Here is an 18,633-nt window from a genome sequence, read left to right as displayed (position 1 = left end):
GTCATTCAGCTCCCTCACTGAGCAGGTTTCTTCACTCAGCGAGTTCGTCCGCCGCCTTCTGCCCCCAGATCATTAGGTTGTTGCTGCCGATGAGAACTGTACATGATCCCTATGCAGTTATTTACTTTTTGGTTTACTTTTTTTGGCATGTATATGGATGGTATGTTATTATGGTTGATATTATGGATTAATGGATGGTAGGTATGTTATATTTGGGTTTGATATGTTATTATGGATGGATGAATGGATGATATGTTATTATGGTTGTTCAATTTCTCTGTCTTGGATGACTGGTATGTTTTCATGGTTGTTATGAATAGCAATGGTCCTACTAATCCAATGAATGGTACAACTCTAAAGTGACTTGGGGATATTTGTGAGGCCTTTATGGATAATTTTGATTCTGTTTACCTATGCATGGGACTAACACTGTGTTTCAAGTGGTTGTCGCTGCTTTGTACAGATTGTGTTTAACTTAAGGATACAAAGGTTCCCATTTCTTTCGTTGCGGCTTCGTCATGGTGATTAACTTCTCCATTTCCATTTGCATCTCCTTAACTTTCTACCTCAACTGTTTCCTAATAGCTTTTTTTGCAGGCCAAATATGTCTTCTCTAGATGCTGTCCTTCCCGCTTCCAGGAGTCCTTCAAAACGTTCCGGTTACATGATGCGCATAAGAATTTGATAAATGAGACCCCATTCAGAGATTTGGTACTACACAAGAACCTCGAGGATGTGGAGTTGCGCAAGAGGATTTTGTCGACATTGGTGAGAAAGTGGGATCCGAAGCGGAAAGCATTTAGATTGGGGAGCATTGTAGTTCCTTTTCTAGTTAGTGATGTAGCCAAAATATTAGGCTTAACTATGAGAGGGGAGAGGGTGCAACTAGATTGGGATAGCATCACAACGGTGGATGGTTGGAGGTTTGGGCTTCCAACAGCCACCTTCGAAGAGGTCGTAAATGTTATTCATGCGGAAATGGATTCAAATGAAGAAGAGTCGATAAAGTCCACAGTGAAACATTTGATATTGTTATTTTGCAGTACTGTCTTGTTCGCACAGAGGGGTCACAAGGCATGTTCTTGCCTGTTCCCTTATATTGATATGGGGACTATAGGAGATGTTGCGTGGGCTTATCTCGTTCATGAATTCTTGGTCCTGTCCTTAAATTCACATGCTGCACTTGGTGGGAAGGGGCATATATTGGGTTGCTCTATCATTTTACAGGTAATTTTTCATTCATGCCTTATAGTTACTTGTTTCTAAATTATTAGGAGTGCGTAAATAATGTAGCCGCATTTCAGGTATGGGTATTTGAGCATACCACGTTCTGGGTACCTGATTATCCTGATGCTTATCCACGTCTATTTAAGTGGATCGGTGAGGATACGAAGAAGACGGAGCATAGAAAGTTGATTGACCGTGTTCGTGATGGGATGGTAAAACCAACAGAGGTGAGAGATTAATGTTAATTGGTCGTTGTATGTATGTCTTGCGTGTTGTTTTATTACATTCGTATTTGTAATAATAAAAATATGACATTTATTTCAGGTGGTTCTGATGGTTAAAACTATGGCGAGAGAGGAAGCCCTACTGCTCGGCCAGGTTGAGGCCGACGTTGTTAGTGCTGTAGAGGCTTCAGTGGGGGATTCGATTGGGGCAATTGCGCCTACAGTGGGGGATGCGATCGGGCCAATTGTGGCATGTAAGGGGAGAGAACGAAGAAGGAGAGGGATGAAAGTAAGAGAGGGACTTCTGAATGCGATCGGGCCAATTGTGGCATGTAAGGGGAGAGAACGAAGAAGGAGAGGGATGAAAGTAAGAGAGGGACTTATGAAAGAAGTAGAGGAATCTGCATCTCATAGTTCTTCGTTGGAGAGGATAGAGAAACTTGAACGTGAAGTGAGGGAGCTAAAAAGTGAAGTGAGGGAGCTAAAAAGTGAAGTGGGGGAGCTAAAAAGTGAGTTCAGTCAGTTGAAAGGGACAGATTCATTGAAGAAGAAAGATGTACAGTTATCGGGTGAGGAGGAGAAGGTAGTGAAGGATAAAAAGAAATACAGTCGAAGAAAGAAGAAGCAAACAAATGATGATGAAGAAATGGATAAAACAGGACATATTGAAAAGAAAGATGGGAACGTTGGGATAGGGAGTGATAAGGGACGTTCGGAGGGTGGATTAGTAGAAGATCCGAAGACGATGGATATTGTAGAGTTTGGGTATGATGTTGGGAAAGATGTGGTTGTTGATCGAAAAGACGAGATCTATATTAATAGTCAAATTACAGAGGATGACCGAGAGGCTGCAGCTAATATAGTTGCTATCTTGCTTGACACTCCCGAAATGAAGAGTAAACAATGGAGCATTGAAAATAATGTAAAGCAACGTCGAAGGCGAACAAGACCTAGTAGAGCAATGAGATCGCCATATTACATAGGCCAGCGGAAATTCAAGGATGCTCTTGCCAAAGTCACCGGGCCTGCAGCGACCAAGGTGGATGCATTGGCAGCGCTACAACCTTGGTAAATTCCTTATAACTTAGATTGTGTTGGAAAGCCCGTTTCATTTTTTGGAACTCTATCTTCTCCGATCAAATTCATAGATAGGTTGTTTCAGTAGAATGATCTGAGCTAAGGTCCATAGAGGGAGATGACTTTTTACTGGATTCGCAGTGACAAAGTCATTCAAAGTGATGGGTACTACATGTGTAAAGAAGACTTGCTTCTACTAAGCGATCGTAGAGGGTGGTTATCATCTCCGGTAAGATTTTATGTTATTTCTTAGATATGGTTCATTGAGTAACGTAAAGAGTGAGCGCACATTTCTTATTAAGTTCCTTCTCGTTGACCAATGGTCTGTTTTGTAGATCGTTAATGTATATACAGACTACTTGAACTCGCGGGACGAATGTTTGCGAAAAGAACAAAAGGGAGCATGCATTTCCCTGACTACCCATCTAGCTGTGAGATTCAAGTGACTTACATTACAAGTAATGATTTCTATATTTGAAGCTGCCGGCAATTATAACATTTCTTTTCGTGGTTGCAGCAACTTATAATAACCGATAGATGTGAAAATCCCGAAGTATGTTCCCGATTCGTACAGCGTCTAGAGCATATCTCAGTTAAAGAGCTAAGAAAAGTACTCATTCCAGTCAACATAGATTTGGTTCATTGGGTTCTTCTACTCTTGGATATGGGTCAGTGTACCTTCGCTCTTTACGACTCGCTAGTCGCTCGCACGGATCCTACAAGGGTGCAACCCCTTGTGAGTACTACCCTAAGTCCAATTTCGTAAGCCAAATATTAATTTCTGCTGACTACTGGCATAACGTACTGAATTATTGATTTGTAGGTTGATTACCTTGTTGAATGGTTCAAAAGGGTGAAAGACATTGATATCAGTGCATTCCCCATTGATGAAGTCGTTGTTCGGCCCATACAAAATAACGGGTGATGTAACTTTCAATTACTTGAGTTAGGGAAACCTATGTAAACGATTAATTCTAATTCTTATTGTTGCATATTCTTCATGTTTTGCAGCTACGATTGTGGGCTATTCGTTTTGAAAGAGATGGAATACCTCAGCCGTGACGCTAGTTTGGATTTCACGCAGAAAGATATTACAGCTATGCGAACTTCTCTATTTTCTAAAATGTTAAATGGGGTGTATGGGAAAGTATCCATTTAACTTTTGGGAGGAACTGATGTTGTAACTATATAGCAGGCACTCAGGTGTAAGTAATTTTGGGACAGTGAGGTATGGATTGCCTCTGGAAACCAATTTTTGACTCTTTTGTAATTTTGAAATCTCATTGTGGGTACCAAACTAATTCATCTGATTCATCCGTTTAAAACAGTTGTGGAAATTTGTTAAAAAAATTTTTTTATTGCACTCCATTCTGTTACATGTGGGATGTGATAAGCTAGTTGGTTGTTACGAACCCAAATCCATTCCCAATGTGATTGGTTTTCTTAGAGCGAAGATCAACCTCTTCTCCCATGTCGAGGGATGAGTCAGCCCTCCTTTCTACTGAAATACACAATTCTTGGGTAAATTTCATCATCGATTTGAAAAATGGAAGATTACAAGGTATTTATATCAAATAAAACCACTTAAGAGCTAAGGGACCTAATCTTATAACTGTTCTAAAGATAGGATCAACTAACATTTATAACTCCACTGACAATTAAAAGCAACATGAGATCATTCGGGAGTCCGATTGTACCGTCGGAATTCCGCGTCGGAAGTCCGACGATGCTTTCGGACTCCCGAGTGATGGCCAGTGAACCCAAAAAGTACTGGACATCCTTCGGGAGTCCGATTGGACCGTCGGAATTTCGATTCGGGAGTCCGGTTGGACCGTCGGAATTCCGAATCGGATGTCCGACGATGCATTCGGACTCCCGAATGATGGCCAGTGATACCCAAAAAGTACTGGACATCCTTCGGGAGTCCGATTGGACCTTCGGAATTCCGAAGCGGAAGTCCGACGATGCATTCGGACTCCCGAAGGATGTCCAGTGAAACCAAAAAGTACTGGGCATCCTTCGGGAGTCCGATTGGACATTCAGAATTCCGAATCGGGAGTCCGACGATGTATTCGGACTCCGGAATTATGCCCAGTAGATACCATAAACTACTGGAGATCCTTTAGGAGTCCGAAGGAACTATCGGACTTCCGATTCCGAATTCCGACGACGCATTTGGACTCCCGAATGATGCCCAGTTGGAACAAAAAAGTACTGGACATCCCCGATGATGCCCAGATTGGATGGCAATTCTACTTGCATGAATTCGGGAGTCCGAATTAATCGTCGGACTTCCGGATAAGACTTCCGAAGGTTGTTTCGGACTCCCAAATAAACCCAGATTGGAGACCAACTCTATACACAGAGTGAGAAAGAGAGAGAGGATAGAGAGATAGAGACATAGAGAGAGGTCAACATAAACATGGCAATAACGAAACAAAAGTGTTGAAGCAGTTGTTCGAATATGAACAGGGTGTATCCAATAGCAATTAAAATTGTGGTTCCAAACAAAATTATTCAACCAGGTGTTCCAAAATTGTGGTTCCAAAAAATGTACAGTTCCGGGCAACTAGTAGATACAACAACGTATAAATTGAACAATTTTCGTTTGAGTAAGTATCATGTGTAGTAACAAGGTTCCCAAAATCATTGCCACTTTTTACAATTTTCGTCTAAGTAAGTATCATGTGTAGTAACAAGGTTCCCAAAATCATTGCCACTTTTTACAATTTTCGTCTGAGTAAGTATCATGTGTAGTAACAAGGTTCCCAAAATCATTGCCACTTTGTACAGAAAAACCAACAACTCCATCCCTAAGTAAAGAAAGGAGGTGCGAAGGACACTCCGGACCTATAAGAGAAAGTTGGTACAATCAATAACAATTATGGGTTTAATATGAAAATCATATCGAGTGCGTAATAATGAAACATACATGTTCTGTGTAGGTGCGGATGGACCGATGGGAGTCATATTTAACTGACGATTTATGAGGGGAGGATTTTTACACGTTCTTTTGTTATGTCCAGGTTCCCCACATGATTTGCAGTTGTGATGTTTTCCAAATTGCAGCTCTCTCTCTATTCGTACTTTTTTGGGTCATCCGGGCTGTCGTCTTACTCGCGGTGGCAATAGTACTACTAAATCATTGGATGGCTCGGGCCATTGTGTTCGATCTAAAGTTGGATGAATCACCTCCTCATACGTACTCCGATATGTTGAAGCCAAAAACCAATCCTGGCAGTATTTATATCGGTCAAGCTTATTTAATCCCATAGCTGCTATGGCATGCCCACACGGCAATCCCATCGTTTGGAAAAGACCACACGTACATGTTTTCTTCTCTAAATCCACACTATCCGTATGAGTGGATGAGAGCACTTCATATTCATTCCAACTACACACGCGGGGTAGAAACTTACTGCCAAACGAACATGATCTGTCCAACCACTTTTCTGCTCTATGAGTTAAATGCGTTTTCCATGTAGCCGCAGCTTTCCGGCGAAACTGGAAGAAGTCTTGTACTTTCCATCTAGTGTGATCAACTAGAGCAGCAATCGGCAACTCCCTTGCGCCCTTCAATACGTTGTTGAAGCACTCTGCTGCATTAGTGGTGAGCACATTCCACCTGGCCCCTTTAAAATGTACATTAGCCCAATTTTCTTTAGGAATCTCAGATATCCATTTCTCTGCTTTTTCATTCTTTGCTTTTATGAGTTCCATCGCCTCCTTATGGTCACTCTCCCTTAAGGCATATGCCGCTCTCGAAAATAGTTTACAAAGTTTTTGACTCTTAAAGGTCTTCAACAGATTGGCATTGAGGTGGCGAATACAGTAGCTATGGTATGATCCCGGTAATGCTTCAGCAACAGCTCTAACCAGACCCCGATCGGAGGAAATCGTAAATTCATTGTTGTTTTTTTCTACTGGCATCACTCTCTGGCGGAGTAAAAGAAGAAACCATAGCCAACTGTCAAAGTTCTCGTTCTCAACCACAGCAAAAGCTAACGGAAATAATCCACCATCACCATCTAGAGTTGTCGCAGCTAATAAGATTCCTTTATATTTCCCCCGCAAATGTGTCCCATCAATTAGTATCAGGGGTCTAACTGTTCGACTGAACGCACGGATGCTGGGGCCGAATGACCAAAATAAACGACCAAATGTGTTATCTCCACTAGCCCATAGCTGCCGGGTTCGGTATACACGCATAATGGTGCCGGGATTACATCTCTCCATCTCCTGAGCATATGCAGGAAGGATGCGGTAAGAAGCCTCCGCATTTCCACACATAATTTCGTGTATAATGACATTCCCATTGAAAGCCTTCGTATAGCTTAAGGTTATACTCCACTTATCCTTGACATATGCTCTTATCAAACTAGGTGGCACGTCTCCTGGACGGGGAAATAACCCTAGGCAGGTTTCAGCTGCCCAAGATGCAGTGGCAAGGGGATGATCATTACCACTCATCGTACTTGAGCATGTATGCTCTGGCACAAACCTGTTCACCCTGACAGAATCCAGGTAATTTGTCCCAGTAATTCTGAAAGGACAACTTCCATTCTTGCATCTAACAGCATACTTTGTAGGTTTTGAGTCTACTGGGACGAATACAAAACGCCTATCAATTGCATACTCTCTAACTTTGTTCTTAAATACTTTAAAATTCGGGAAGATTCCCCCCACCTTGAACTCCTCAAGTCCTATTCTCCCCACATTTAATTCATCCACAACCATTTCATCTACTTCCATCGGCTCCCTTGTATACGTATTACCGAATGGGTCGCCGATAATGTTATGTACACCATCCTGGTCTCCGATAATGTTATCTACACCATCCTCGTCCCCGATAATGTTATCTACACTATCCTGATCATCTACACCATCCTGCTCTACACCTTGGCTGTCATCGTCCTCATCAAAGTCGTCATTGTCCTCATCAAAGTCCTCATTACCATCCTCGCAAATGGCATCATTAACATGCATATCACTATGAAAATCCCTACTGAACCGTGCATCGTGCCTGTATGGTAAGGAAAGGACTAGGTTAGAATGAAATTCAATGAGAGAAAAATATAACCTCCCAACTAAATATAATTTCTTTAATTTATTACATGGAAGTGCTCTTATGTTCAGTTGTATCTTCCTCTGTCTCATTAAAAATTGGATCCTCATAATCTTCATCCAAGTCTACTGAATATCTGCCAACCCGATCAACAATTAGAGTAACAATAATGGAATCATAAATTCATCAATGGAATCACAATTCAATACACGGATAGTACCTATTGTTGGTATGTCCTTCGCCATGTCGTCTTCGTTTGCTGGGAGCTTCAGCTGCAATAGGTGTTGCTGACACTGCACGAACGGAATTATTTTTGGGACTCAAAGCAGGTTCGATTGGAGTAGAAGCTTCATAATGTTCATTTATCTGAACTACATTTCTGAGCAATGAAAATTTCCACATGAGATAATATTCTAATGGAATGAGAATTTAAAGAATGCCAAAGTCCAGCTGAGTTAATATTTTACCTCTTCATGGGTGCAGATATAATTTCTCCAACTCTGTACTCTTTACGTATGTACAGGCTGATAGAATTAAAGAGTCTATTCTCAAAAACCATCATCACCATACCTAGGTCATGATCATTTCGAATGTCGCATAACACGATTTGATATGGATCCATGACATATCGACATTTTATAGATAATGACACGCGACATCCAGTGGTCCCAATCCTTTGGTGAATTAGAGACTGAAATTCCAGAAAATTTATATGGCGATTCACAGTTAAACACATTTTCGTCTCGCCAATATATTCGAATGATACTTCATCCTTCAAGTACCCATCAACGTGTAACATAAAAGAAGCCCTGTTTTCCACCATTTTTGCACACCCTGTTTCGATCAGAACCATTATTAGTACACTTATCATATTAATTGGACCAAAACATAACTATTACACTTTTCGAACCACATTGTATAAGCCGAAACCACTACGGAACCACATTTTCTATGGCAGAACCATTACGACACCACATTTTTCACACCGAAACTATTAGGGAATCACATTTTTCACAACGGGACCAGTAGGTAACCACATTTTATAAGCCGAAACCACTAGGGAACCACATTTTCTACGTCGGAACCATTACGGAAACACATTTTGCACCCCGAAACCATTAGGGAACCACATTTTTCACCCCGCAACCACTAGGGAAGCACATTTTATAAGCCGAAACCACTACGGAACCACATTTTCTAAGGCTGAACCATTACGGAACCACATTTTACACCCCGAAACCATTAGGGAACCACATTTTACACCCCGAAACCATTAGGGAACCACATTTTTCACAACGGAACCAGTAGGTAAGCACATTTTATAAGCCGAAACCACTACGGAACCACATTTTCTATGGCGGAACCATTACGAAACCACATTTTTCACACCGAAACCATTAGGGAACCACATTTTTCACATAGGAACCAGTAGGTAACCACATTTTATAAGCCGAAACCACTAGGGAACCACATTTTCTATGGCGGAACCATTACGGAACCACATTTTATACCTCGATCCCATTAGGGAACCACATTTTTCAACCCGGAACAAATAGGGATGCCCATTTTATAAGCCGAAACCACTACGGAACCACATTTTCTACGTCGGAACCATTACGGAAACACATTTTGCACCCCGAAACCATTAGGGAACCACATTTTTCACCCTGCAACCACTAGGGAACCACATTTTTCACCCCGCAACCACTAGGGGACCACATTTTCTAAGGCGGAACCATTACGGAACCACATTTTACACCCCGAAACCATTAGGAAACCACATTTTACACCCCGAAACCATTAAGGAACCACATTTTTCACAACGGAACCAATAGGTAAGCACATTTTATAAGCCGAAACCACTACGGAACCACATTTTCTATGGCGGAACCATTACGAAACCACATTTTTCACCCCGAAACCATGGGAACACATTTTTCACAACGGAACCAGTAGGTAACCACATTTTATAAGCCGAAACCACTAGGGAACAACATTTTCTATGGCGGAACCATTACGGAACCACATTTTATACCTCGAAACCATTAGGGAAAAACATTTTTCAACCCGGAACCAGTGGGATGCCCATTTTATAAGCCGACACCACTACGGAACCACATTTTCTACGTCGGAATCATTACGGATACACATTTTTCACAACGAAACCATTAGGGAACCACATTTTTCACCCCGCAACCACTAGGGAAGCACATTTTATAAGCCGAAACCACTACGGAACCACATTTTCTATGGCGGAACCATTACGGAACCACATTTTATACCTCGAAAACATTAGGGAACCACATTTTTCAACCCGAGACCACTAGGGAACCACATTTTTCACCCCGAAACCATTAGGGAACCACATTTTTCAGAACGGAACCAGTAGGGAACCACATTTTATAAGCCGAAACCAATACGGAACCACTTTTTCTACGTCGGAACCATTACAGAACTACATTTTTCACCATTAGGGAACCACAGTTTTCACCCCGGAACCACTAGGGAACCACGTTTTATAAGCCGAAACCAGTACGGAACCACATTTTCTATGGCGGAACCATTACATAACTACATTTTTCACCGCGAAACCATTAGGGAACCACAGTTTTCACCCCGGATTCACTAGGGAACCACATTTTATAAGTTGAAACCAGTACGGAACCACATTTTCTACGTCGGAACCATTACAGAACTACATTTTTCACCCCGAAACCATTAGGGAACCACAGTTTTCACCCCATTAGGGAACCACATTTTATACCTCGAACCCATTAGGGAACCACATTTTTCAACCGGAACCAGTACGGAACCACATTGTATAAGCCGAAACCACTACGGAACCACATTTTCTAAGGCGGAACCATTACGGAACCACATTTTTCACAACGGAACCAGTAGGGAACCACATTTTATAAGCCGAAACCACTACGGAACCACATTTTCTAAGGCGGAACCATTACGGAACCACATTTTTCACCTCGAAACCATTATGGAACCACATTTTTCACAACGGAACCAGTAGGGAACCACATTTTATAAGCCGAAACCACTACGGAACCACATTTTTTATGGCGGAACCATTACGGAACCACATTTTTCACCCCGAAACCAATAGGGAACCACATTTTTCACAACGGAACCAGTAGGGAACCACATTTTATAAGCCGAAACCAATACGAAATCACATTTTCTACGTCGGAACCATTACAGAACTACATTTTTCACCCCGAAACCATTAGGGAACCACAGTTTTCACCCCGGAACCACTAGGGAACCACATTTTATAAGCCGAAACCAGTACGGAACCACATTTTCTTCGTCGGAACCATTACGGAACCACATTTTTCACCCTGAAACCATTACTGAACCACCTTCTTCACCCCGGAACCCAGAAGGATGCCCATTTTATAAGCCGAAGCCACTACGGAACCACATTTTCTACGTCGGAACCATTACAGACATTTTTCACCCCGAAACCATTAGGGAACCACATTTTTCACCCCGCAACCACTAGGGAACCACATTGTATAAGCCGAAACCACTACGGAACCACATTTTCTATGGCGGAACCATTACGGAACCACATTTTATACCTCGAAACCATTAGAGAACCACATTTTTCAACACGGAACCACTAGGGAACCACATTTTATAACCCGAAACCACTACGGAACCACATTTTCTACGGTGGAACCATTACGGAACCACATTTTTCACCCCGAAACCATTAGGGAACCACATTTTTCACAACGGAACCAGTAAGGAACCACATTTTATAACCCGAAATCACTACGGAACCACATTTTCTACGTCGGAACCATTACCGAACCACATTTTCTACGTCGGAACCATTACCGAACCACATTTTTCACCCCGATTTAGGTTTAGTAATTAGGGTTGATTTCTTTCTAGTCTCTTCATTAAGCAAGCTACTAGTAACTTGACTCATGGTAAGAGCACCATCTGGAGCAGAGTTACTAAGTGAAACCAGCAAAGTTTCCCAACTATCAGGTAACGAGCTCAAAAGTAACAAAGCCTACAACTCATCATCTAGCACCATCTTCATTAAAGACAACTGGTTCACTATGCTCTGAACTTCATTCAGATGCTTTGCAATCGAACCACCATCTTTGAACTTCAAGTTTACAAGCTTTTTAATTAAGAAAGCTTTCTTCCCAGCAGTCTTTCTCTCATAAAGACCCTCCAACTTTGTCCAAAGCGAACGTGCAGATGTTCATTAGACACATGATGGAACACACTGTCATCTAACCATTGCCTAATATGTTCAACAGCCTTTCTATTCAATTTTTGCCAATCCTTATCAGACATGCCAGTTGGCTTGGCCTTATCACCTTCAATGGGTTCATGCAAATCCTTACAAAATAGAATATCCTCCATCTTTGGTTTCCAAATCATCCAATTTGATCCAGTCAACTTTATCATAGTTCCTGAAGAACTCTCCATTTCAATCCACACAGACAACTATGCTTCCAAACAACCACGGCTTTGATACCACTTGTTGGGTTTTTTGCCAAAGAAAACCCACTTAAATTACGAAGCAAATAAATATGTGGATAAAAGAACACTAAACAATCAAGAGAGTAATCACACAAGAGAACACAAAGATTTACGTGGAAAACCCTCTAACGAAGAGGGAAAAACCACGGGGCGAAACCGACGAAATATCCACTAATCAAATAAGTAATACAACGTCTCTTTCTCAAGTTCTCACCCGAAACTTGAGACCATACAAGAAATAAGAGATATAAAAGGTTACCTCGTTGCAAACAACGAAACCCACTTTCTCACAAAAAATTACCCACTTCGATCTTCAACTCGAAGAAGCCCAAATCCTAACAAAGTCTCCGTGCAACGAGAGGATTCAACGGTGCGGTGAAAAGCTTCAAGAAGAAACGCTAAAAAAAACTGGGTTTTGATTCCGCACAAAACCTCCAAAAAGAGCACCCAAGAAAAACCCTTGTTGTCTTTTTCTTCTTCTTCTTCTCTTCCCTCTCTCTTTTTTTCTTCCTTTTAACATTTTTGCTAAAACGTCAACACCCACCAACAGCCCCTTTTTTTTTCCCTTTTTGGGTTTTCTCAAAAACCCTCACACACACACGGCCACACATCCCCCACCGACTCTCTCACTTTGCCTTTATAATTGGGAAACATGGGTATCCTCTTTTAATCGGATATGTGACGTGGGTGTGAGGCCTACATATGGGCTGGACCCACGACACTTATAAGAGGTTTCGAGACTGTTAAACATGGTTCCAAGTGTTTCAGATCCAACCCCTCCACAAGAAAATGAAAAAAATTGAAATTCTAACTGTATAGATTTCAAAAATACCTTCTCAGGATTGCACCACAATTTCCGACGAGAAGGGGAAGAATTCCGGCGGCAAAGGGACTGATTCCGGCGACAAATATGTGCGTACCGACGAGAAATGTGATATTTCAGGCGAACGGGAGAAAGAAGAAAGAGAGAGAACGGTGAGAAAGATGGGTAAAAGCCTTGTTTTTAAAACATAAGGGTAATCTTGTCATTTCCCCTCCATGACCGTACCTGACTGCCCCTCTTTCCTTATTTTGAAATCTTTACCCTTTATTCACAATATAACTAAAACTTTGCATTTTTTTAATAATTTTTCCATTATAGAATTAAGAATCGGGTGTTTTGATTCAAAAATGTCTTTTCTCTCCTTATATTCGTAGGAATACCCCAAAGTGATCTTTTAATCATTGATTCCATATGTTCTTCAAAGCTACATTAGTTTGTAGGGGTTTCTTTGGAATTGATACTTACATATGTCAGTAGACACTCCTATAATGGGGTCGGCTGAGTCGAGTTCACCTAGGCCAAAATAGAAACATACAATAAGCCAAAAAAAAATAAAGATATATTTAGAGGATCGAGGTCAGATTCCGGTCAAGTCGGATTGCCAAGGCCTCAACCTTAACCCAACCCAAAATTAAATCGGGCTGGCTTTTCCCAACCCAAACCCAAAGCAACCCGAGCCAAAATCTGGTTGAACCCATCGGGTTCGGGTTGAGCCCGACCCAAGTTCCACCCCTAGTAGAGAGTCCCTTTACCCTCTTCTTCCACGCTCTTGTCTCTTACCCAATCCTCTTCCTCTCTCTCTCTCTCTCTCTCTCTCTCTCTCTCTCTCTCTCCCAAACCCCTATGTTACGTGCCTAATTGGGCCATAAGACAAATAAACAAAAAGAAAATAAAAAAAGATGAATGCTACTACATAAATACAAGCAAGATGGAATGCCACATCACAAGCCCATTTACCCACTAACAAGACACCCCCACAACCCTAAACTACATACCCACAAGGCCACAACTACATAACTACTAGATTAAAACTACCCATAAACATAATAAACATAAGCACATATCTGACGCTCTCTCATTCTCCTTGCCCAAAACCCTCTCTCTATTCTCACTTTTTCCCTCTCGGGATTTTCCCCAAAACCCTCCCCCATGTTCCTTGGAATGCCATTCAGAAGCATTTTGATCGAAAACCCACCAATTCCATAGTACTAAGAACCCATCTCTACCCAACACGACTCATATTTTCTCCTCTTCTCTCCGCCTGGTCAATGCCACACGTTATTTTATTTTAAAAAATTTCCCTTTAATTTTTATTTCATTCTCCATTAACAAATTCATATATCGGTATTCCCCATGGTTGAGATTTAGCAGTCATGCACAATTTTCAAGGATGTATCTCTCCAAGCTATCAAAGTAGAGGATTCATTTTCCTTGCATTTAGTCAGGAAATGTTATGAAGGGCATTCCAAGTTTGAAAGCCTACGTGCTTGCATCTCTCCGCTTAAGGAGTTTCTCATTGAAGGCAGATTTATTTGCGAGGAAGGTGTTTGGTTCTTCATCTCCTTTGGTTCCTGTACCACTTCCATGTCCAAGGTAAAAGCTTCGCTTATATGTGAAAGAAACACACACATCTATGATTATATACATGAACATAATCAACAAATTCAACTAAAATTGACGGCCAACCTCATGTCTCAATTGAATTATGTCATGAAATTGTACAGCAAAAAAAAAAAACTCATTTGCTGTTAACATACGAAACTACATGGGTACAAATATACACATACAGATACAAAACATATATATATTCTATGTGAATCCACGTTGGAAGGACATCAAACCAAAGTTGTACAATTAGGTCCTCAATGTGGTTCTATTCCGTTCATCTATTGGAGGTTATGTTCCTTTTTTTGCTTTTTTTTTGTGCTTCTTCTCAAGCCTCTCTCTCTCTCTCTCTCTCTATATATATATATATATATATAGAGAGAGAGAGAGAGAGAGAGAGAGAGAGAGAGAAAACGGTTTCTACACACATGTGTAGATAAGTTATCTATACACTAGCTTAAAATAGAGTGGATGGCATATTGTTTGGGTGATCCAAACCATTCATTTGATTGGCCCTCACATAGATAGGGTGTCCATAAAAAATCAGCTCCATAAGATCATCCCAACCCTACGATTTGTGGGGGTAAAATGGACGTGTATAAACCTTCACAAATTTATCCATTTTTTTGCCTCCACGGTTCGAAGGGTTAGGATGATCCTATGGAGCTGATTTTTTGTGGACACCCTATTTATGTGATGGCCAATCAAATGAATGGTTTGGATCACCTAAACAATGTGGGCCTCCATTGTATTTTAAGCTAGTGTGCAGATAACTTATCTACACATGTCTGTAGAAACCGTTTTCTCATATATATATATATATATATATATATATATATATATATATATGTAGAGAAGAGAAAATGAGAGAATTATTTGAATTTCTCCCAAAATTCTAATAGAATTACACATCACTTTTTTGACTTTTTTTTAACAAAGGCACCCATTCAACCTACATATTTTCAATTTTACCCCCTCATTTTTGCTTTTTAACAAAGGCGCCCATTAAAGCCACATAATTTCAATCCTACCCCCCTCCTTTATGCTTTTCTAATAAAAAAAGTGGACAAAGTCAACATAGTGACGTTTTTTCTTTGCAAAATTACGGATTGGGTACATATGTTACATAATACTACGTATTCTTATGAGCATATTACATAGTACTACGGATTCAGGACGCCTTTCAAAATATTGATGAATTCCGGGCACCTTAAGAGGAGCAACATATTATGGAAACCTCTATAGATTGGAGGGCTAGGATCAGCCTATGGAAATGATTTTACGGGCACAACCTATTTCTGTTCTCTTCCATCACATGGATGGTTTGCATCAACCTATGATGTGGTCCATACAGTTCTTTGTCGGCCCGTGCATCGCACGGGTTTTTTTACTAGTGTGTGTGTGTGTGTGCGTGTGTGTGTGTGTGTATATATATATATATATATATATATATGAGAAATGGGTTCCTGCGCTCGAGTGCTGGAAACAGGGGTGGGGCCACATTGGGGGGGAGAAAATGGACAGATATTGTTTGTCCACAAATCTGCCCATTTTCACCCCACAAATGGACACCCTATGGTGATCCAATGGAGCTGATTTTTGGTGGACATCCTATCCATGAAGGGCCCCATCAAATGAATGCTTTGGATCCCCCTCCCAATGTGGCCCACCCGTGTTTCTGTGCTCGAGCTCAGGAACCCTTTACTCTCTCTCTCTCTCTCTCTCTATATATATATATATATATATGAGAAAAGTGTCTCTAGTCGGCCGACTAGAGAACCTTCTCTAGTCCGCCGACCCAAAACACAGTGGGCCCACAATGTTTGGATGATCCAAAGCATTCATTTGATAGGCCCTGACATAGATAGGGTGTGCCCAAAAAATCAGTTCCATAGGACCATCTTAACCCTTCGATTTGTGGAGCTAAAAATTGGGCAAATTAGTGAAGTTTTATACCCATCCATTTTAACCTCCACAAATCGTAGGGTTGGGATGATCCTATGGAGCTGATTTTTTGGGCACACCCTATCCATGTCAGGGCCTATTAAATGAATGCTTCGGATCACACAAAAACTGTGGGCCCGCACTGATTTTTTGGCGGACGGACTAGAAAACTTTTCTAGTCGGCCGACTAGAAACATCAACCCCTATATATATATAGGAAAATGATTGTGAGCTTGAAGCTCATATAGCTTATATGAGCTTGAGGGCCCAAACATTGTTAGGATGATCCAAAGCATTCATTTGAAAGGCCCTTACATAGATAGGATGTGTACAAAAATTCAGCTCCATAGGATCATCCTAACTCATCCAAAAGTGGAGGGCAAAATGGACAGACACCGTTTGCCCCAAATCTGCCTATTTTTGCCCTCCGCTTTTGGAGGGGTTAGGATGATCCAATGGAGTTGATTTTTGGTACACACCCTATCTATGATGGGGCCTTTCAAATGTATGGTTTGGATCACCACAAAAAATGTGGGACCCATGTGTTTGGGCCCTGAAGCTCATATAAGCTATATGAGCTTCAAGCTCACAATCATTTTCCTCATATATATATATATATATATATATATATATATATATATATATATATAGAGAGAGAGAGAGAGAGAGAAAAGTGTTGCGCACCATTTTTTTGGTGCGCTTAAGTGGTTATAACGCCTCCCATTCGTTTAAATGTTTGGGTCCCACATACAGGAACCAATGGGAGGCGTTATAACCACTTAAGCGCACAAAAAAATGTTCACACACACACACACACACACACACACACACACACACACACACACACACACATATATATATATATATATATATATATATATATATATAGAGAGAGAGAGAGAGAGAGAGAGAGAGAGGAAATGGTTTCTGCGCTTGAGCACAGAAACAGGGTGGGGCCACATTTTGGGTGGGATCCAAAGCATGCATTTGATGGGCCCTTTCATGGGTAGGGTGTCCACCAAAAATCAGCTCCATTGGATCACCTTAGGGTGTCCATTTGTGGGGCAAAAAATGAACAGATTTGTGGACAAACACTATCTGTCCATTTTTTGCCCCACAAATGGACACCCATTGGTGATCCAATGGAGCTGATTTTTGGTAGGCCCCCCATCCATGATGAGGCTTTCTAAATGAATGCTTTGGATCACCCCCCTATGGCCCCACCCCCCTGTTTCTGTGCTCGAGCGCAGAAACCCTTCTCTCTCTCTCTCTCTATATATATATAGAGAGAGAGAGAGAGACAGAGAGAGAGAGGAAAGTGTTCTTGCGCTGCAGCGCAGGGAGCTCCCTGCGCTTTAGTGGCTTATAAAGCCTCCCATTCGTCACTTTTTGTGGACCCGCAAAGGTGGACCCGCTATACGAACCAATGGGAGGTTTTATAATCCACTAAAGCGCAGGAACGCTTTTCTCATATATATATATATATATATATATATATATATATATATATATATATATATATATATATATATATATATATAGAGAGAGAGAGAGAGAGAGAGAGAGAGAGAGTTTTTATATGGTGCATGTGTGTGTGCATGTAGTGCTCATGCAGCCCAAAAGGATAGCAAGACCCACTTGAAAGGATTATCGAAACCATTCATTTTTGGGGCTCCATCATTTATAGCTCGTGCCCGAATAATGGTTATCGTTTGATGATCCTCAAAAATTCGATTTGAGGAATGTCATTACCACACCGTCGTAATCAAAAGGTAAGGATCATCGAACGATACCCATTTTTGGGGCATGGCCTAAGGATGATGGGGCTCGAATGGCTTAGATCACCTATTCAAGTGGCCCTGTTGTCCTTTGGGTTGCACGAGCGTTGTACTCGTGTGCACAATATGAAAACTCTCTCTCTCTCTCTGTACTTTTAAAAAAAAAAATGGTAGCCAAAAATATTAAAAGAGGAATCATTCAAAAAAATATTAAAAGAGGAGACTGAGAAGGTCAATGTACAAGATAAGAAAATGAATACAACATCACTACTAACTGCTACTAGAATGGTCACGGAGGGAGAGCATCAAAGAGAGCTAGAGATTGCTTAGTTACTCCCTCTCTGGCTAAGCTATCTGCCACCTGATTAG

The 18,633-nt window shown here is 41.1% G+C and overlaps 1 long non-coding RNA gene across 1 annotated transcript; it reads left to right on the top strand.

Moving 5' to 3' along the window:
* Window positions 1–2,673: 2,673 nt before the first annotated feature.
* LOC143855699 (uncharacterized) lies at window positions 2,674–3,531 on the top strand. The gene is made up of 3 exons (XR_013238063.1): window positions 2,674–2,757; window positions 2,864–2,959; window positions 3,046–3,531. It is a non-coding gene; the product is annotated as an uncharacterized LOC143855699 (long non-coding RNA).
* Window positions 3,532–18,633: the final 15,102 nt, after the last annotated feature.

This window comes from Tasmannia lanceolata, unplaced genomic scaffold, assembly GCF_043159265.1.
Source record: "Tasmannia lanceolata isolate RefF3 unplaced genomic scaffold, GAP_Taslan_0.1 ptg000023l, whole genome shotgun sequence".
NCBI lineage: Eukaryota > Viridiplantae > Streptophyta > Magnoliopsida > Canellales > Winteraceae > Tasmannia > Tasmannia lanceolata.
Note: the sequence above shows the minus strand (reverse complement) of the source record. Positions and strands in the feature narration are given on the sequence as shown.